Genomic DNA, 22,025 nt, shown 5'->3' on the forward strand with positions numbered 1-22,025 from the left:
GTAATCATCTTTAACACGCAAAGCATAGCGCGGTTAACTACTACGTTATGTGAATATATAGAGCGCGGTTAAATACTACGTTATGTGTGTTACCTTTCCTATAAATAACGGGCGTATTCTAGTTATTTTTTGCGCTTAACAATAACCAATAGCCATGCTACATATGCGTCGTCCGCCCTGGAACGATCATCCCGCTGATAATGTGTGGCCTCCCATGTAGGCCCCCTCGGTATATACTGCGGACGGCCAAACTGGCGAAGTAGCCGCTCTGTGGCATGATGCTCCACAATATCGAGGCACATGAGTGGGACGGAAGTGCTCCAAATCAGTCGGCCGGCCGAGCAATAATCGGGCAGACCACCTATCAAGTCGTCGTTATATGGCGTCCAAATGAACTATCAAATAACAACAGAAAACATGAGTATGCGCAACACATGTGAAGCTATACCAAGTAAGTTTAGGTACACATTTACCTGTGCGCCCTCCAGCATATCCAACACATCCCTGCAAAGGGGGAGATTATGCCGAGCCTCGTAATCTCGTACATATCCACGCCGGAGAACCCACCTCCTAGCTAGAGGGAGAAACAAAGGTGGTACATCCGGAGGTAATGGTGGTAGAGGTGGATGCAACTGCACGAACCGCTCCCAAGCCCAAACCTAACATACAAAGTTGACGTAAAGTTTAAGAAACATTTTGACTAGATAGAATTGGAAGGAATGAACAGAGTATTCGAATATGTTGTCACCTGTAGAAGCGGCAAAAATCCACATACGTCATGCTGGGTGCCCATGCTCGCCTGGCACAGATGCCTATACAAGTAGGCGAGAACAGCAGGACCCTAGCTGTACTGGGGTAAATCATCTAGCAGCTGAAGATGATGAAGAAATCGCAAGCTGACTAGGTTCCCCGAAGTGTTCGGCAACAAGACCCCCCCAAATAGAACGAGCATCAGCAACCTCGTATACCGGTGAATATGCAGATCATATGTCTCCCCGGTGATGTCGGGGTGCAATATCTCCAAATGTTGTCGAATAGCTGTCAAACTCATGCGACTGGCCCCTGAGTGTGCAATCTCATCCTGTGGCCTGAAACCAGTGAGCTGCTGCAGCATGTCCAAATACTGCCCACGCGTCATCTCTCTCATGGCCTGAGGCAGTGCAACATGCAGTCCATTAACAGGCATCCCATATAAAACCTCCACGTTGTGCAGCGTGATAGTGGCCTCGCCAATAGGCAGGTATAAATTATGCATCTCCGATCGCCACCGCTCTATCAGGGCCGTGATCAAAGACCAGTTGAGCTGCAGCCGCCCGATCTCCAAAATCCTGTAGAAGCCCGTATCCCGCAGGCGCTGGACTACACGGGGATGGAGATCTCTGTCCTTCATAAAATCCCATATGTCGTCCACTCTCCTGGCGCGGAGAGTCTGGGCCTGTAACTCTCCCTCCCATACGTAGGCGGACCTATGACCGCCCTGTAACACTAATAGCTCATCGGAGACAGGTCCGGGATGCATAGGCGGCACGTCCATGTCGTCTATTGTAAATTAAACATCATTAATTGTATGCTTGATCTGTAAATTAAATAATTATTTTTTATAATTATACAATATTTAATTGGACAGAGTATATATCTATGGATTTCGGGCTCCATATTTGATGCCCAGTAGGACCAAGCTATCCTGAGTTCTTGTATGTGTCAATTTTATTATTTTCGTAATTTTGTATGTTTGTTTTGTAAATTAAATAATTAATTTTTATCATATTTAATTGGACAGAGTATATACCTATGGGTTCCAAGCTCGATATTTGAGGCCTAGTAGCACCAAGCTATCATGAATTCTTATGTGTGTCAATTTTAATATTTTCATAATTTTGTATGTTTGTTTTGTAAATTAAATAATTAATTTTTATCATATTTAATTGGACAGAGTATATACCTATGGGTTCCAGGCTCGATATTTGAGGCCCAATAGCACCAAGCTATCCTGAATTCTTGTGTGTGTCAATTTAAATATTTTCATAATGTTTTATAAATTAAATAATTAATTTTTATCATATTTAATTGGACAGAGTATATACCTATGGGTTCCAGGCTCGATATTTGAGGCCCAGTAACACCGAGCTATCCTAAATTCTTATGTGTGTCAATTTAAATATTTTCATAATTTTGTATGTTTGTTTTGTAAATTAAATTTTTAATTTTTATTATATTTAATTGGATAGAGTTTGCGTTTGATCTATCAGTATAAAAGATACTTAAACTACAGAGATTCTACGCGAAAAGGCTCTACATTTTACTACGCTAAAAGGGCACTAGTGTTTAAGCAAATAAATAATCTAAACTAGATAAAAATAACAAATATATTTTAATCACAAAATACTAATATCTTAGTCCGGATAAAAATAACATACTAGTTTAATCGCAAAAAAAAATACAAAACAACATGGAAACACATTCAAAACAACTAATATGCATTATTATATGAGTTTCGACATAAACTAAATCGGAATACCTCGATTTATGTTTTTCGGAAAGTCGATGAATTGAAAATTTGAGCCCGAAACGAGGAAACCACAACAATAGAAGGCTTGGCTAGGATGTGGGACCTATAATCTTATCTTTTTGTGTGACGGGTGGGGTCCACTATAATTCTTTTAGAAGGAAATTTTGGGAGGTGGGGGTGGGGGTGAGGGGTTAAAATTTTTGAATTTGGGGAGGGGGACGTCTGGTTTGAGTGTGGGGAAGAAGGAGGGGGACCGTTTATTTATCTATGTATAGTGCGGTATATAACTGCACTATGCATATATAGCGTGGTTATAACTGCACTATACATATATAGCGTGGTTATATACCACGCTATGCATAGCTGTCTTATATATATATATATATATATATAGCTCGTTATATTTTAACGGCCAAAACTCTGTTAAAGTATAGTGCTCTTTAAAAGAGTGTTATATATATAGATGTCACTCTTTTTTTTAAACACATAGTTCCGGACTGAGTTAGTAAGTATATTGGAGCAGAAAAAGGCAAAATTGATGAGATCAACTTGTATTTAGCCTTCTTCTCAAGCTTTGTCTTTGCATACTCCTTTTCCTTTCATACACGTTAACACGCTGCCTCTCTCTCTCTTTGTCTCTATTCCTATGTCACACGTTTGTTCAAATAATTTTCTCCAAATTTTACTATTTTTACAGCTTCAATATTCTTGTCTTTAAATTGTTTTTGTATCAATTTAGAGGTTCAATCTTTCACTTTTTTAGCTTCAATTCTCAATCGGGGTTTCTGAGTTTTCCTTATTTGTCTTCTCTTTTCACATGGGTTCCTCTTGTTTTTGAGCTTTCTTGTTTTTGTACTGTGTTTCAGTACACATGGAATTTTTTTCCCTTTTGGTGTAAATCCCACTTTTTTCATAGACTTTTCTCTGTTCCTTTTTTCCCAAGTTAGTTCTTTTCTCATATAGCCATTCCAATTTTCAATTTTTCTTACTTTTTCATGCTTATCCAAATTTGGTTCCTTTCTTAGCTACAAAAGGTTAATATTTTTCCCTTAGTGATCATCAAATTTTCTCTTTTAGCTACAGAAAGTTGGTATTTCCCCCCTATTAATCACCTAATTTTAATAAAAATTCAATCTTGGAAGATTTTTGATAAAGAAACAGAATCTGTGTAATTTGGCAAGAAGGGAAGGTTTCAAGATTTTAGCTTTGAGGGGAAAAAAATGCTGAAGTGTTTTTATATATTCAAGGATAAGTCAAGGTCAAGAAGGAGAGGGGAATCAGCACTAGAATTGAGTAATGAAAGTAGGAGAGATGGTAATTCAGAAGGGAAAAAGGTAGCTAAGTCTACAGGTTCAGTTTCATCTGCTAGAAGTATACCGCAAATGTATAGAGAGAAAGAGCAAAATTTGAGGGGTTTTTCACTTTCAGAGCTTAAGGAAGCTACAAGGAGTTTCAATAGGATGTTAAAGATTGGGGAAGGTGGTTTTGGGAGTGTATATAAAGATACAATTCAGCCTCCTAATGGAAGAGGTGATCCTATTGTGGTTGCTATTAAGAAGCTCAACACACTTGGATTGCAGGTATGAGCTTTGCTTTTGATCTGCAGAATATGTATAATTTGCTTGCCTTTTGTAAAAGATCTCCCTTTGATAAAATGTCTGAGTAGTAAATGAGTACATGATTTGAATCTTTGATTGAGACAGATGTAGTAAAATATCCCTTTGAATTTTATGCTAAAGGGATGTAGTCTTGTACTAAGTTTAGCATAATTGGATAGAGTATATACGGTAAAAATCGGTTAGTACTTCGTATAAACTGGTTTAAATGGTAATACATTGGATCGGAGAAGCGTCTTCATAGTATCAGGTTGAGGTCCGAAATCAGGTCACCAAGTTTCGAGCCCGAATGACCGATCAATGTCGAGCTCGATGTTATTATCAAACTCGATGTTATTATCAAACTCGAATCTAAGTCAAACTATGATGCAAAGTAAAGTTATCGAGCTCATGATTCAGAGACCGACCAACACTGACCCCGAATCAATACAGGGATCCGAGTCAGAATCGAGCTCGAGTCAAGATCGAGAGCTCGAGTCAAGACCGAAAACTTGAGTCGATATCGAGCTCATAGACAAGAGCCGTTGCAATTCCACTAGAGGAGAGAATACTGGCAAGAATTATGGAAAAACTGATTTATCATGGGTCTCCCACTATGTATTTTTAATTATATCTAAAAGTAGGATCCTCCACCATAAAGATAATGACTACATTTCTGTACAAGCAGTTCTTTGCTTACATTGTAATTCAAGCACCATATTCTCCTATATTCAAGAGTTATTCTTTTAAGCTTCATAAATTGATTCATCTTGCTTAGTCCTGAAAATCATCTTCTTTCCAACCCTGTTTATTTTGCATTCTTTGCAATCCATATTTGATATTTCTATTTATCCTTACGATTTGTATTAAGCTATATCACATATCCTTAGAACTATGTATAAATTCAACTTTATCCGTTTTTTGGGTAAATAGCTTGGCGTCCTCCGCCTTTGTCAAAACAAGCAAGAAAAGATTTTAAAATCTGTTACCAGTTTTTCAGTTGCACAAAGTAAATTTGGCCACCACACTCAGTTGTTACTGTCAACATGCCTTGAGGATTCATGCAAAGGCTCCCCAAAAAGACTCTTGTCAGCCCACTTGGCGCAAGTAAAGATAACTTGTGATTCTCTCTTACAAACAAATTGCTCAAAAAGCAAGAAGCCATTCAAGATATCAGAAAAGGTCACCTAAGCAAAGATCTCCAGTTGAGATAAGGCTGATTGAGCCACAAACACAAATGACACTGGAGGCAAAACAGTCAGGATTGATACAAAATGTAAAAGTCCCTTGAAAGCAACAACAGTCTCCCAGCAGTGCAGCCAACTACCAAAGCAGTCAGTCTTCCAAAAGTTGGATGATCACAAAGCCAAGTTGTCCAAGATTCAAGGCCACAAACCGACCACCACTTTTAAAACTCATAAATTTTCTTTGTTTGAAACATGACCAAAGCAGTGCAGGGAAAGTGTTTCCAAAAAAAGAAAAAAAAAGATGAAAAAAGAAAAGAGAAAAAAAAGAGCCGCCAAAGGGAAGTTTCTCAAATCTTTGCCTTTATTTTTCTTGTTAGAATGCATAAAATCATGCCATTGCTCTTTGCATTTTCCTCCTAGGGTAATACATCCTAGTCTGATGGATTTTTCCCCCCAATAGAAGTTTTAGTATGATGAATCTTTTTCCTAAGACAAAAAGTCCTAGTTTGATGAATCTTTCTCCTAAGACAAAAAGTCCTAGGCTGATGAATCTTTCTCCTAGGATAATAAATCTTAGTCTGATGAATCTTTCTCCTAAGATTAAAAAAAAATTAGTCTGATGAACTTTCTCCTAGAATAGACGTCTTAGTCTAATGAATTTTTCTCTTAAGATAAGAAAACCTAGTCTGATGAATTTTCTCCGAGGATAGAAATCTTAGTCTGGTAAATCTTTCTCCTAAGATTAAAAAAAAATAAAAATTAGTATGATGAACTTTCTTCTAGGATAGACGTCTTAGTCTGATGGATTTTTCTCCTAAGATAAGAAAACCTAGTCTAATGAATTTTCTCCTAGGATAAAAATCTTAGTCTGATGAATCTTTCTCCTAAGATTAAAAAAAAAAACTAGTCTGATGAACTTTCTCCTAGGATAGACGTCTTAGTCTGATGAATTTTTCTCCTAAGATAAGAAAACCTAGTCTGATGAATTTTCTCCTAGGATTAAAATATATATATATATATATATATATATATATATATATATATATAGTCTGATGAATCTTTCTCCTAGGATAGACGTCTTAGTATGATGAATTTTCTCCTAAGCTAAGAAAACCTAGTCTGATGAATTTTCTCCTAGGATAGAAATCTTAGTCTGATGAATCTTTCTCCTAAGATAACCAAAAAAAAAGACCTAGTCTGATGAACTTTCTCCTAGGATCGAAATCTTAGTCTGATGAATTTTTCTCCTAAGATAAGAGAACCTAGTCTGATGAATTTTTCTCCTAGGATAAACATCTTAGTCTAATGAATTTTTCTCCTAAGATAAGAAAACCTAATTTGATGATTTTTCTTCTAGGATAAAAGTCTTAGTCTGATGAATCTTTCTCCCAAGATATAAATAAAAAAAAAGAAAAAAAAACTAGTCTAATGAACTTTCTCCTAGGATCGAAGTCTTAGTCTGATGAATTTTTCTCCTAAGATAAGAGAACCTAGTCTGATGAATTTTTCTCCTAGGATAAACATCTTAGTCTAATGAATTTTTCTCCTAAGATAAGAAAACCTAATTTGATGATTTTTCTTCTAGGATAAAAGTCTTAGTTTGATGAATCGTTCTCCTAAGATATATATAAAAAACAAAAGACAAAAAAAACTAGTCTGATGAACTTTCTCCTAGGATAGACGTCTTAGTCTGATGAATCTTTCTCCTAAGATAAAAAATCTAGTTTGATAAATTTTCTCCTAGGATAATTAATAAAAATGAAGTCTGGATTTTTTTTTTTTTTTTTTTTAAAAGGGTCATTTGTTCATGCCCTCAGAAAATAAGCGTTGGGGCAATTTGTTTAAAAGAATGATTTTCTAAAATTAAAAAAAAATCCTTCTTGGTTCGTTTTAGCATAGGGTACACAATTTTCTAGTCTCGATTTCCAACATAGGACCTCCACTCCCTAGTTGATTTTTATTTTTAGACATAGGGTCTCCACTCCCTAGTCTTATTTTCCAACATAGGGTCTTCACTCCCTAGTTGATTTTATTTTAGACATAGGGTCTCCACTCCCTAGTCTTCTTTTCCAACATAGGGTCTCCACTCCCTAGTTGATTTTATTTTAGACATAGAGTCTCCACTCTCTAGTTTACTTTCCAACATAGGGTATCCATTCCCTAGTTGATTTGATCTTAAATGCAGGGTACACCACTCCCCGATATCTTTGCCAATATAGGGTATACCTTTCCCTTGCCACATTTTCCCAATAGAAGGTACACAAATCCTTAGTTGAGACATCTTTTTGACAATAAAGGAACACCATCAGAAAAAAATAAAAAAAATAAAAAAAATAAATAATCAATCATGATCTTTTCAGGGTACACCATTCCCGACCTTTTATTGCTTTCAATAAAGAAGTAGTTTAGAATTTTGTTACAATAACTCACGAAATTTTTCTGGTGCAAATTGGGGTAGAAATATTTCGCTCGTTTGTTTGTTTTGGTGTCTAAGAAGGTTTTACCTCGAGGCACAAGGTTCGAGAAGACCAAAGAAGAAGTCTCAATCCAGAAAGAAAAAAAAGTGATTCCAAAATGCAAAAGCTGATGAAAAGATGTGGACTACTCAAGACATGACTGAAGTCATGAGCATTGCATTTTCCGTTTTGATCAGAAGAAGCCTTAGAAGAATGAACTAACACCTACAACTAGCAACCATCAAGGTTCAGATCAGAGTCTGCGTGAAGAACCAATCAAGACTTAAGATCAAGTTTTAGAAGATTTATAAATAGGAATCTTGTAACTCATAGCTGATAGGCTAGTTTAGTTTCTTTTGATTTTGATGTAATAACAGGATCATGGACTGGAGCCTCGGCGGAACCTCACTCGACTCTGCAACTCATCATTCCATCATTCTCTTTGAACTACACGCGACCTGATTCCCTTATAACCCGGGATATGTAGGCGGTCCAAAATCAGGACTCGGTTGCACTCTTTTTTTTTTTTACTTCTTTTATTTCTTCCCCTTTTAATAATGGTTTGGTAAAAAATTGATCACATGGCTCACCTTTCCTTTGCCTGAAACTCTTCATGTTTCCAAGCAAAGAGGGGCATGCTGTGAGCACATAATTTTTAACCAAATTTGAAGATTTCATCATCTTTTAATATGTAAATATTTTTAAGTTTAACCTACGTATTTTAGCTCTTGTTTTACCTTTATAGATTTTATTTAAGAAAATTAAAAATCACAAAAAAAATTATATGTTCTTGATTTTTAAAATATTTAGCTAGTATTTTTATTTTACACTCTTAAAAGAAAAGAAAATATATTAAATAAAGCAAGAGCCAATGAATCATTTTCATGTGTCAAGATTCTTACTTATTTTTTGTAACAAAATCACATGCTCACCCTCAAAAATCACATGTACATACACACTCTTTTTTCTTGGCCACCAATTAATGATTATTGTCGATGTATCTATTCATTGTGTCTTGCTTTGATGACGTAAGTAAATGTTAACGTTCTTATAGCATGTTTAGTGAATTACAGTACACTTTATCATGTTTTATTGATCCTTCATTGAGATGGAAATTATTCATTATATTAAATTTGATTAGTTTTATTATTATGTTGAAGTGTTGAACATAATTTTCATTTCGAGAACGTTGGGCTGTTGAACATAAAATTTGAAGATGACCCCATTTCATCCACAAATAATTTTCATAATTCTGATACCGATCACAATGATCTCAAATTAGCTTTAGGAAAATAACTTATGAACATTCGTAGTTTGCTTTAGGCACGCTTAATAAAATTATTGTGACTATGGGTACGGTTCCCGTGGCATAGTCATGATACGTAACCCCAAAATTTGAGTGCACGCTTGCGTGACTCGACCCCAACTTTAAATAATAAAAAATAAACATGTTGTAAGTCGTGGGTGCGTTTCAAGTGACGCGATTCGCAATATGTACAAAAATAAACGAGTGTGCGACATCGCGACTTGTTCAAATAAATTTCAAAAATCGTAAAAGCAATTAACACTCTATTAAAAGCGGTTTGAAAGTTAAAAATGTACAATATGTTTAAAATATGTATTAAATCAGATAATTAGGCCAATTATTAATAGTTGAGCGATCGTGGTAAAACCACGGAACTCGGGAGTGCCTCACACCTTCTCTTAGGTTAACAAAATTTCTTACCCGGTCTTCTGTGTTCGCGGACCGTAAAAATAAAGTTAATTTTCTCGATCTGGGATTTTAAAATAAACCGGTGACTTGGGACACCATAATAATTATTTCAAGTGACGACTCTGATTAAATAAATAATCTCATTTCGAATAAAGTCACTTTAATTGGAAAAACTCTCCTTATCCCTCGGAAAAAAGGAGGTGTGACAATGATGTGGCGCATGATATCTTAATTTGGCCCCGAATCTTGGAGATACTATATGCAGATGCATTTTTTTGGTTATTTCTATGTTAATTAACTTTATTGAATGATAAATGCTTGACAAATATAAAATGGCAAATGGTAGATTCAAACTTGTTACGTTACTGCCTTTAGTATATGCATTTTTCCAATATGATTTATTTGTGGAACAAATATAGTATATAGTAAATTTTGCTTCGTGATATATAAGGCTTTACTTATTTCGTTTCTCTGGTGAGAACTAAATTCCTGAACCTCATTCTTCTATGAGATCTGAACTCCACCGGTTCTGTTTTGTATCCTACGTATGTGTATTACACTATTACTCATAAACCAGTATTAGCAAGAAAAATTGTTTGTCTTTCTTGTTTCTTTCTCCACGGTTCTTTAATTGATACATCGAATTCCTGAATTGAGTAACTATTTTCCTATTTACATCCACTTCTTACGCACTTAGCCTTTTAAGATTGCTGTATCTCCCACTGCTGTCACGACCCAAAATCCGACATGTCGTGATGGCACATGTCATGGTACTAGGCAAGACGATGTTTCATGCATACCAACATTTTAAAATCCCAAATATACGGAAATAGGTTTAAATAAGTAGGAATTTAAAAAAAAAAAACTGAATATAAACATCGTAACTCAATACAAAAGTCTCCCAAAAGATCCGGGTGTCACGGAATAAATGAACATCTACATAACCATACGGTCTAACCAATGGACCACTGTCTAGGAACGTTAAACAATATAAACAAGACTAAAAGATAAAGGAAGAGAGTCAAGGTCTGCGGACGCCAAGGCAGCTACCTCGATGATCTTTGAACTGATGAAACGCCAGGAATCAGTAACCGCCGTGCCCGGAACACCTGGATCTGCACACGAAGTGTAGGGTGTAGCGTGAGTACAACCAACTCAATAAGTAACAAGTCTAACATGTGGTCTGAAAGCAGTGACGAACTCAACAATATAGTAAAGATACAGAGTTTAACAATACAGAAAAGTAGGCATGCTTCTAGGTTCAACAGTTAAGTTTAGCACAGATAAAATATGCCAAGTGTGACTGATAAGAAGAGTATGACGTCTCTATAGCTACATGCCAATGTGAATACCGTATGTGATGCAACACAGTGAAATCCCAAGTACTCACACTCTCAGAGCACTCAATTTGTCCGTCTCAATTCTCGCTCGTCACGCTCAGTCACTCAACACTGTACGATACTTGTTGCGGCGTGCAGCCCGATCCACATATAGCCATAAGGCCTGTTGCGGCGCGCAATCCGATCCACATATATATAGTCATAAGGATTGTTGCATCGTGTAACCCGATCCACATATATATAGATATCACTCACCGCACGACACTCGGGCCCCAAATCAGTCAGCAATCTCTCCAGTCTCTCGGGCTCACAACACTCATGCTAAGCAGCCCTAATAAATGATACGAGATGCGACAATATACGATAACAGAGACTGAGATATGACACGTAATGATGAATCTGACTAAGTACACAACTGCAGTTTAACAGATAACTCAACAGCAAAGAACGACCATTGTGAGTCTCAATAGTACCATCATATAGCCTAAAAATGATTTCTAGCATGAATCACAACTCAAGTGCTCTAACACATAGAGTACAACAAAAATGTTCGGATAAAATAGCTACGCAGTTCCAGGGAATCGACTAAATCATAATTTCTACGGTGCACGCCCACACGCCTGTCACCTAGCATGCGCGTCACCTCAACATCAATCACATAGCACGTAATTCGGGATTTCATACCCTCAGAACCAAGTTTAGAAGTGTTACTTACCTCAAACTGTACAAAACTTTACTCCAACAAGCCCTTGCCTCGCGAAACGGCCTCTGAATGCCTCGAATCTAGACACAATCAGTTTGATACAATCAACATGAGCTAAAAGAATCAATTCCATAAGAAAATACTAAGTTCTTAATTAAAAGTCAAAAGGTCAACTCTAAAGTCAGCCCCTGGGCACACATCTCGGAATCCAATAAAAGTTACCGTATCTCGGAATCCAGGGTAGCTGGTTCGTCTCCGGAGAGGTTTCAGAATGAGCTGGTTCGGCTCCGGAGAGGTATCTCAACTCATTCTGAAACCTCTCCGGAGCCGAACCAGCTACCCTGGCAAGTCACATAGCAACTATTAAGCATAAAACGAGCAGTAAATGAGAGAATAGAGCTACAACTCTCAAAACGACCGACCGGAACGTTACATCATCCCCATCTTAAACAAACCTTCATTTTCGAACGGGTCTAGAAACGTACCTGGAGTCTCAAATAGGCGTGGATATTTGCTCTACATCTCCCACTCGGTCTCCCAAGTAGCCTCCTCAACCGGTTGACCTCTCCATTGCACCTTCACTGAAGCTATGTCCTTTGACCTCAACTTTGGAACCCGCCAACCCAAAATGGTCAGCGTTTCCACATCATAAGTCAAATCACCATCCAACTGAACCGTGCTGAAATCCAAAACATATGACGGATCACCAACATACTTACGGAGCATAGAAACATGGAACACCCGATGCACACTCGACAGACTAGGCGGCAAGGCAAGCTTGTAAGCCATCTCTCTAAACCTCTGAAGCAACTCAAACGGGCCAATATACCGAGGGCTTAACTTACCATTCTTCCCGAACCTCTTAACACCCTTCATGGGTAAAACCTTGAGCAGTACCTTCTCCCCAACCATGTAAGCAATATCATGAACCTTCCTATCGGCGTAACTCTTCTGCATAGACTGCGTCGTGCGAAGTTGATCTTGAATCAATTTAACCTTGTCCAAATCATCCTGAACCAAGTTTCCAATAGCCTAGCCTCACCCGGCTCAAACCAACCCACTGGAGATCGACACCGCCTCCCATACAAAGCCTTATACGGAGCCATCTGAATGCTCGATTGGTAGCTGTTATTGTAGGAAAACTCTGTGAGCGGTAGAAGCCGATCCTAAGAACCCCCAAAATCTATGACACAAGCGCGTGGCATATCCTCTAACATCTGAATAGTACGCTCAGTTTGACCGTCTATCTGAGGATGAATTGTTGTACTCAACTTAACTTGGGTGCCCAACTCACGCTGCACTGCTCTCCAAAACTGCGATGTAAACTGCGTGCCCCGATCTGAAATGATGGACACTAGCACACCGTGAAGGCGAACAATCTCGCAGATGTAAATCTCAGCCAATCGCTCCAAAAAATAGGTAGTCCCAATTGGAATGAAATGCACGGACTTGGTCAGCCGATCCACAATCACCCAAATAGCATCAAACTTCCTCGAAGTCCGTGGGAGCCCAACTACAAAATCCATGGTGATAAGCTCCCATTTCCACTCCGGAATCTCAAGCCTCTAAAGCAATCCGCTCGGCCTCTGATGCTCATACTTCACTTGCTGACAGTTTAGCCATCGAGCTACAAACCCCACTATATCCTTCTTCATTCTCCTCTACCAATAATATTGCCTCAAGTCCTGGTACATCTTCGCGGCACCCGTATGAATGGAATACCGCGAACTGTGAGCCTCCTCAAGAATAAACTCACGTAGCCCATCTACATTAGGCCTACAAATCTGACCTTGCATCCTCAACACCCCATCATCCCCAATAGTAACATCCTAGGTATCACCGTGCTGAACCGTGTCCTTAAGGACAAGCAAATGGGGATCATCATACTGGCGCTCTCTGATGTAATCAAATAAGAAAGACCGAGAAACCACACAAGCTATAACCCGACTGGGCTCTGAAACATCTAACCTCACGAACTGGTTAGCCAAGGCCTGAACATCAACTACAAGCGGTCTCTCACCAACAGGAATGAACGCAAGCCTATCCACACTCACCGCCTTTCTACTCAAGGCATCGGCCACCATATTGGCCTTCCCGAGATGATACAAAATAATAATATCATAGTCCTTTAGCAGCTCCAACCATCTCTGTTGTCTCAAATTTAGATCATTTTGTTTGAACAAGTGCTGGAGACTCCGATGATCTGTAAATACCTTACAAGACACACCATAGAGATAGTGCCTCCAAATTTTCAATGCATGAACGATGGCAGCCAATTCCAAATCGTGAACAGGGTAGTTCTTCTCATGGGGCTTTAACTAACGCGAAGCATAAGCAATTACTCTACTCTCTGCATCAAGACACACCCAATACCAATCCGAGAAGCATCACAATACATTGTATAAGAGCCTGAAGCTGAAGGCACAACTAGAACTGAAGTTGTGGTCAAGGTAGTCTTGAGCTTTTGAAAGCTCTACTCACACTCATCCGATCACCTAAAAGGGGCATCCTTCTGGGTCAATTTGGTCAAAGGCGATGCAATAGACGAGAAACCCTCCACGAAGCGACGATAATAACCGGCCAAGCCGAGAAAGCTCCGAATCTCCGTAGATGAGGACGGCCTGGGCCAACTCTGAACTGCCTCTATCTTCTTCGGATCCACTTTAATCCCTTCACTGGACACAACGTGCCCCAAGAATGCCACCGAACTAAGCCAAAACTCACACTTGGAGAACTTGGCATAAAGTTTCTCCTCCCTCAGCCGTTGTAGTACAATCCTCAAATGCTGGGCATTCTCCTCCTGGCTAAGAGAGTACACCAAGATATTATCAATGAATACTATGACAAACGAGTCGAGATAAGGCTGAAATACACTGTTCATCAGATGCATGAATGATGTTGGGGCATTGGTCAGCCCAAAAGACATCACAAGAAACTCATAGTGATCATAACGGGTCCTGAATGCTGCCTTTAGAATATCTGAGTCCTGAATCTTCAACTGGTGATATCCAGACCTCAAATCAATCTTAGAGAACACACTCGTTCCCTGAAGCTAGTCAAATAGGTCATCAATGAGCAGTAAAGGATATTTGTTCTTGATTGTAACTTTGTCCAGCTGCCTATAGTCGATGCACATCCGCATAATATCGTCCTTCTTCTTCAGAAACAGAACCAGTGCACCCCAAGGCGACACTGCCTCCTAATATGACCAAGCTCCCCACACTCGTAGCATCACTTGCTTAGGAGTACGGGCGGCGGGAGTCTGAGTACCTCTCCCGGCCTGAGAAGTGGCTGTTGCGGACAAAACTGAGACCGCCTGAGCAAGGCCAATGCAAACAGTCAATATCTAGGTCAGAGCCTCCTGAAGGCCTTGAATCACAATAGGCACAGCTGCTGCCTGAGCTGGTCTTACCGGCTTAACCACATCTGGAACCTGCTCCTGAGATGGGGCAACTGGTAGATCTGCAGGTGCTGCTCTAGCTGTTGTACGAGCTGCACCTCTGCCCCTACTGCGGCCCCTACCGCGACCCCGACCTCTCGTGGCCCTAGCCGATGGTACTGGTGGTTGTCTGTCCTGTCCGATAGCACGTGTCCTCACCATCGGTGAGAGAATAGAATAATATCATTATTGATCTTTATTATATTTGTGGAACCTATATTAGTTATTGTTCAATTATTCCACTTCCATTCGTTTTCATTTCTTTTTGGAACCTTCTATTCTATCTACTTTATTCTCTTTCCAATCTTTCTTGTTGTTTGATTTAGCGTATACTTCGACAAGGACTCAATGTTATTTGTCTGTTCGTAACTTGTCATCTATAATCTAAATATTTCAAGTTTTATCATTTACTTTTTTTCTTTTTTTTTTTTCTTTCAAATTTATTACCCCTAGACAGGGAACAATAGAATTGCCTGCTAGTTGAGGGTTATGATTTTAGAAAACTGCAATTAGTATTGAATTCCCTTCTATTCATGTAATTGTTGGTGTAATTGGTGTCGCAGTTTCTATGATGTGGTGTGTGTGTGTGTGTGTGTGTGTTTATATATATATATATATATATATATATATATATATATATATATATATATATATATTCATGCATTCGTTTCATTTCATTCAAATTTGACACTCAAATAAAAAAAGAAAATAATTTCAAGATTCTAGGAAGAGATTTTGACTACCTTTGTTAGGCAAAGCATGGCCTTTTTGTGCGTATACCTCTCCATTTTTTGCGATCAATTTATTATTTATTAAGCAAAGTAATAAACAGCCAAGACATAGTGGTACTTCTTCAAATATAATTATAGTATGATCATATTAGGGCACTTTCACCTAGAATCTTAATCCATTTAATTTACATCACCAATAACTTGGACAAATGATCAACCGTCCCAGTGTGAGTGCAGTAGTTTTTTGGCTAAAACGTTGTATTTTCCATGGTAGTGTTACAAGTTCAAATTCCAGTAACTTTCTGATTATCGCTGTTCAATTAAACCTTCCTATTTTTCATATAAAACTATGAAAAAGGTTGTTTTTTTTTAAAAAAAAAAAGAAATAAAATAATCGACTAAATCAACAAGTTGTCTACTGTGGACTTAACAAGTCAATGGAAGTCCTAAAATTTCATACCTCATTATGATTGCATTTTCTACCACTAAACATATATGGTTCTATATATAATATAATATCTTGACCTTTCCTTGTACTAAACTAAAGTGGGCATGCGAAGTACTATAAAAAACACAAAGTTTAGGTAGACCAAAGGGTTTTATGAGAACATCATTTAATATCAATATAACGTGTAAAAGCTTGACCAAAATTGATATACAAAAATTTTCCATTTCACAAACACATGGGAACAGAGACGAAACCTTATCTCATTTATTGTTGCCATAGATCCAACATTTAAAGGTGATAGAAATGGGCTAGCTCTCATTTAGAAATTGCATGCATTAGTCGTTGTTGAACGGTAGACTCATGTTCAAATAATTAATGTAACAATAACCTACACGAATTTATGTCGAAAAGGTTAATTTTACAGCAAATTTCTCTGGTCTACATCACATGTCATTAGTGGTGTACACATGATTTTATGCAAATAATATTGGAACTGATGTTTGGAGCAACACTAAAGTTGTCGTCGTGTGACATATACGTCACGAGTTCGAGCCGTAGAATATACCGGTCACTTATGTTTGCATTAGGATAGGTTGCTGCCTACATTACACCCCTTGGGGTTGGAGGTGCGACTCTTTCCTGAACTCTACGTAAATGCGGGATACTTCGTACACCAAACTACTTTCTTTTTTTGGTTTTAATTTAATATCGGGACTATTATCACAATTTGGTCTCTAATTAGGTAGTTCTAGGATTGCGTTAATTTTGAGACTTCACTTTAATGTTCACTTTATAGTACTGTATTATTTTTCATAGTATAGTCAGTCTATTATATTGTATATATCATAATAATCTTTTTTAAGAAAATATTATTTGCACATATATAAAGAATCCTTTGAAGCAGCGGGATATTAGATGTACAAAAGAGTTTGTTATTTAAATTTTTTCTTGATCAAGTGATTCAAATTGATCTGGTACATTATTTTTTTCTAAGTGAAAAAAATTGAAGATATCTATAAGTAAATGAATATAGGCAGCGACAAATACTTTTCTTCGTCTTCTTAAAGACTGAATATGAACCTACTTATTATGTCAATTGACGTCGATTTTTCATCAATCATATTTAAGTTTGGATCTGATAAAATTATTTTGTTTATTATTTATTCAATATTGTTTACTTATTACTTATTTGTCATAAAGTAAACTGGAACTTCATGTTTGATTAAACGGTGTCACGAATTATAGAATTAAGAGAGTATACAGATTTTACTCAAATCCCACTTTGGGACTACACTGGATATGTTGTTGTAAAGAGTATACAGATTTTATAATCCTTATCTCTATTGTGGTGGTTATAAATATAATGGTACCAAAAAGGCTTATAAATATAAACGTTGATGTATTCAACATAAAAAATAACTTCAAATAAAAGCAAAAAGAGAAACATATAGGGTAAAAGAACTCGATCATCAATTATTTTGCATGAACATTTTATCAAACTAAATAAAAGAAAAAGAAATTCGATTTGAACACTTATGAAATGAGTAAGCCGAAAACAAATCCAACTTGTATACGCACATTCCACAAGGAAATAACATAACCACCATTTTTTTTTATTTTTTTTCTTTTGTTTGGGTAAAAGAAGAATAATATGGACCAATATTTAAATATAAAATCATGAAAATGAATTTCAAAACTTTTAAAATTCTTAACCCATTAGAACCATGTGTAGCGTACTACTCCATTCGTCTTCTTTATATGACAATATTGGAGTAAAAACAAAGTTTAAAATATAGTAGTAGTTGTTATAAATAGCATTGTATTTAAGGTGAATGTTTATATTTTAGAGAGATTTTAGGGATTTTACTTGGTGGCTAAGTCACTCTTTCCCTATAAATTGAGGGGTCTTATTTTATTATAATTCATCCCAAAATCAATAAGAATTCTCTCTTTCTTTGTAATATTCTTCTTTATTGTTTCATTATACGTTATCAGCATGAGACTCTACCGTCTCAAGAAGCTCTTTGAGAAGATTAAGGTATAATTATCTTCTCTTTTAATTATGACTGATATTATGAAAAGAAAGTTTGTTGCCCTTAAAATTTCGGGCAAGAACCATATGACATGGGTGTTGGATGCTGAAATCCATTTAGATGCAATGGGTCTTGGAGACGCCATTAAAGATAAAAATAAAGCATCTACCCAAGACTGTGCTAAGACCTTGATTTTCTTGCGCCATCACCTTATGAAGGGTTGAAAATAGAATATCTCAGAGTTAAAGATCTACTTATTTTGTGGAATGACTTAACGGAAAGATATGACAACTTAAAGTTTGTCACTCTTCCACAAGCACAATATGATTGGGCTCATCTGAGGCTCCAAGACTTTAAGTCTATTTCTGAATATAATTCTGTTATATTCAGAATTACTTCTAAATTGAAACTCTGTAGAGATAGTATCACTGACTATGATACGCTTGAAAAAATATTCACAACGTTTCATGCCTCCAATATGGTCTTGCAACAGTAGTACCAAGAGAAAGGTTTCAAGAAGTAATCTAAGTTAATTTCTCTTCTCCTTGTGGCTGAACGAAACAACGACTTGCTCATGAGAAATCACGAAAATCGACCCACAGGTCTACACCATTGCCTGGAGTGGATAAGGTGTATTCCCATTATGCTAAGCATGGAAAATACCGTGGCTCTATTCGTGGTCGTGGTCATAGCCATAGACAAGGAAGAAATTTTTCTGGTGTTAACCATCCCCAAAAGAAAAATAATCACTAAAAATGGAAAGGGAAATATGAGAAGCTAAAGGCAAAGTGTGATGACCCAAAATATTATATTTAAATTTAATAAATAATTATATGTTCTAAGACCTCAAAAAGTACCATTTATTATTTCTCGACTTGCGTGCACAGTCCGTATAATTTTTCGAAAAGTTTTTATGTGAAAAATGGATTAAAATGTGAAATAGAGCCTTAAAACTGAATTGAGTTGACTTTGGTCAATATTTTGAGTAAACGGATCCGGATCAGTATTTTGACAGTTCTGGTAGCTTCGTATCGTAATTTGGGACTTGGGCATATGCCCAGAATTTAATTTGGAGGTCCCTAGCTCAAGTTATGACTATTTAACGGAAACTAGTAATTTAAAGGCTAAAGATTTTCAAGTTTGACCACGGGGTTGACTTCTTTATATCGGAGCCGAAATCCTATTTAGAAAATTTGAACAACTCCATTATGTCATTTATGACTTGTGTGCCAAATTTGAAGTTATTCCGAATTCATTTAATATGTTTTGGCACGAGATTTGCAAATGAAAAAGTTTAAAACTCAAAGTCCGGATCGAGGTGTGAATTGCAATTTTGATGTTATATGATCTGATTTGAGACCCCTCGTAAGTCCGTATTATGTTACGGGACATATTGAGATATTTGGATAAGGTCCCGAGGGGTTCGGATGAGTTTCGGATAGGCCACAGGATGTTTTGAACTTAGAAACTTTTGCTGGAATAACTGAACTTGGTGCAGGCCTCTGATCTCGCAATTTCGAGATCAGGCATCGCAAATGCGAACCAAGCAGGTATGGTAATTGTGAGATTTTTATCGCAATTGCGAAGAAAGCCTAGGCCAGCAGTTCTCGCAATTGCGAGTTTATCTTCGCAATTGCGAAGGGCCAATTGTCACAAATGCGACATAATCTTCGCATTTGCGAAGGCAGCGGGATTGTGAAGGATATCGCAATTCCGAGTGTTTCTTCACATTTGTGAAGCTCAAGTCGCAATTGCGACACCTGCAGCTGAACAAAAAGACTTTTGGGCGATTTTCACGGGAAAACATTGGGGTAAGTGTTTCTTATCCTATATTGATTATATTTCATGATTTCATACTCATTTATATCATGAATCCGTAAATTTATGGAAGAAAAATCAGATTTTTATAAAATCTTCCAAGAACGAAAATTTAAGATTTGAAGGTCCATTTGACATCAGAATTGGATAATTTTTGTATGGTTGGACTCGTCTCGGAATGGGTGTTCGGATTTCGTAAGTTTTTTCGAGATTTGCGACGTGGGTCCCACTACCGAATATTTTAATAAATTTCGGATTTTATTCGGAAAATTAGTAAATTCATATGGAATTAATTCCTATTATTTGTATAGAATATATCGAATTATTTGTGAATAGATTTGAAGCTTTTGGAGACAAATTTAAAAGGAAATGTTGTGGTTGAATAATTGATTGGAATTTATAAAGCGAGGTAAATGTCGTGGTTAACCTTGACTTGAGGGAATAGAACCCTTAAATTATTTGTTATGTGAAATGCATGTGAACGACGTATAGGCGAGGTGACGAGTGTCTATACGTCGTCAAACTAATTGTTTGCATAATTACTTGAAAAATCATAAATTATTTTAAATCATGAATTAATTATTATAATAATTGTTTCTCTCCTATTCTTTGCCAAATATTAATTCTTGAATTCATGCATTAATTGTTATATGCTACTTGAATTATGTGTCTTAATTATTATTTGACATTTAGCATATTAAATATTAAACTGCCTAGTTTCTCCCTGATTTCTATAATAATTTGCTATTTGACATTGTCTGTTTCATGATTAAATCATAATTATTGTATGCTTGTTGTCTTATAATTTCATATTAATTATTGTATTTATTGGAAAAATTTCTTCTATAAGAATTGGTAAATGAATATATTGGAGGAGCGGGTTGCACGCCGCAACAGAATTGATTGAAATGAATATATTGGAGGATCGGGTTGCACGCCGCAACACACTTATTAAAAAGTCCATATTGGAGGATCGGGTTGCATGCCGTAACAGACTTATTAAAAGTCCATATTGGAGGATCGGGTTGCACGCCGCAACAGACTTATTTAAAAGTCGACATACATATATAAATATTGGGGGATCGGGTTGCACGCCGTAACGGACTTGATTAAAATAAATATATTGGAAGAGCGGGTTGCACGCCGCAACAGAACTGAATGTGAATATATTGTGAGAGCGGGTTTGCATGCTGCAATAGAACTGAATATGAATATATTGTGAGAGCGGGTTGCACGCTGCAACAGAATTGAATGTGAATATATTGTGAGAGCGAGTTGCACGCTGCAACTGAATTGATGGAAATGATAATTGGTTATGACTGCTGAGTTGGCTTCAATTATTATAAATGAGTTACCTGATTTATTTCTATTATTGTTGTTATTTCTAATATTGCGTACAGGTAATGTAAGTGACCCGCCTTAGCCTCGTCACTACTTCATCGAGGTTAGGCTCAGCACTTATCAGTACATATGGTCGGTTGTACTGATACTACAGTCTGCACTTCTTGTGCAGATTTTGGAGTTGGTCCCAGCGGCGTACCGTAGACTTGCTCGGATTTCAGCTACTCAGAGGAGACTTGAGGTATAACTTCACAGCGTTCGCAGTTCTGAAGTCCCCGTCTACTTTACTTTACCGGTATGTTTGTTTCCAGACAACTTTATTTTATTCAGACCTTTATTTGTATTTATTCTAGAAGCTCGTGCACTTGTGACATAAATTCTGGGATGGTATTTAGACACCGTTATTTTTATGAATTATTCACTATATTTCAAACTTTGCTTCCGCCTTTGTTTTCTTGATTATTAATAATATAAAAGTTGTTATAAAAATAGATAATATTATTCTAACGTTGGCTTGCCTAACAAGTGGAATGTTAGGCGCCATCACGGTCCGAAGGGGAGAATTTCGGGGCGTGACAGTTGGTATCAGAGCACTAGGTTACATAGGTCTCACGAGTCACGAGCAAGCTTAATAGAGTCTGAAGGATCGGTACGGAGACATCTGTACTTATCTCTCAGAGGCTATGGAGTTTAGGAACAATTTCACTTCTA

At 37.1% G+C, this 22,025-nt stretch overlaps 1 long non-coding RNA gene across 1 annotated transcript; it reads left to right on the forward strand.

Moving 5' to 3' along the window:
• Positions 1-3,010: 3,010 nt before the first annotated feature.
• On the forward strand, positions 3,011-8,843 carry LOC142177500 (uncharacterized). The gene is made up of 2 exons (XR_012705979.1): positions 3,011-4,089; positions 7,750-8,843. It is a non-coding gene; the product is annotated as an uncharacterized LOC142177500 (long non-coding RNA).
• Positions 8,844-22,025: the final 13,182 nt, after the last annotated feature.

The sequence above is a fragment of the Nicotiana tabacum genome, chromosome 23 (genome assembly GCF_000715075.1).
Source record: "Nicotiana tabacum cultivar K326 chromosome 23, ASM71507v2, whole genome shotgun sequence".
Taxonomy (NCBI): Eukaryota; Viridiplantae; Streptophyta; class Magnoliopsida; order Solanales; family Solanaceae; genus Nicotiana; species Nicotiana tabacum.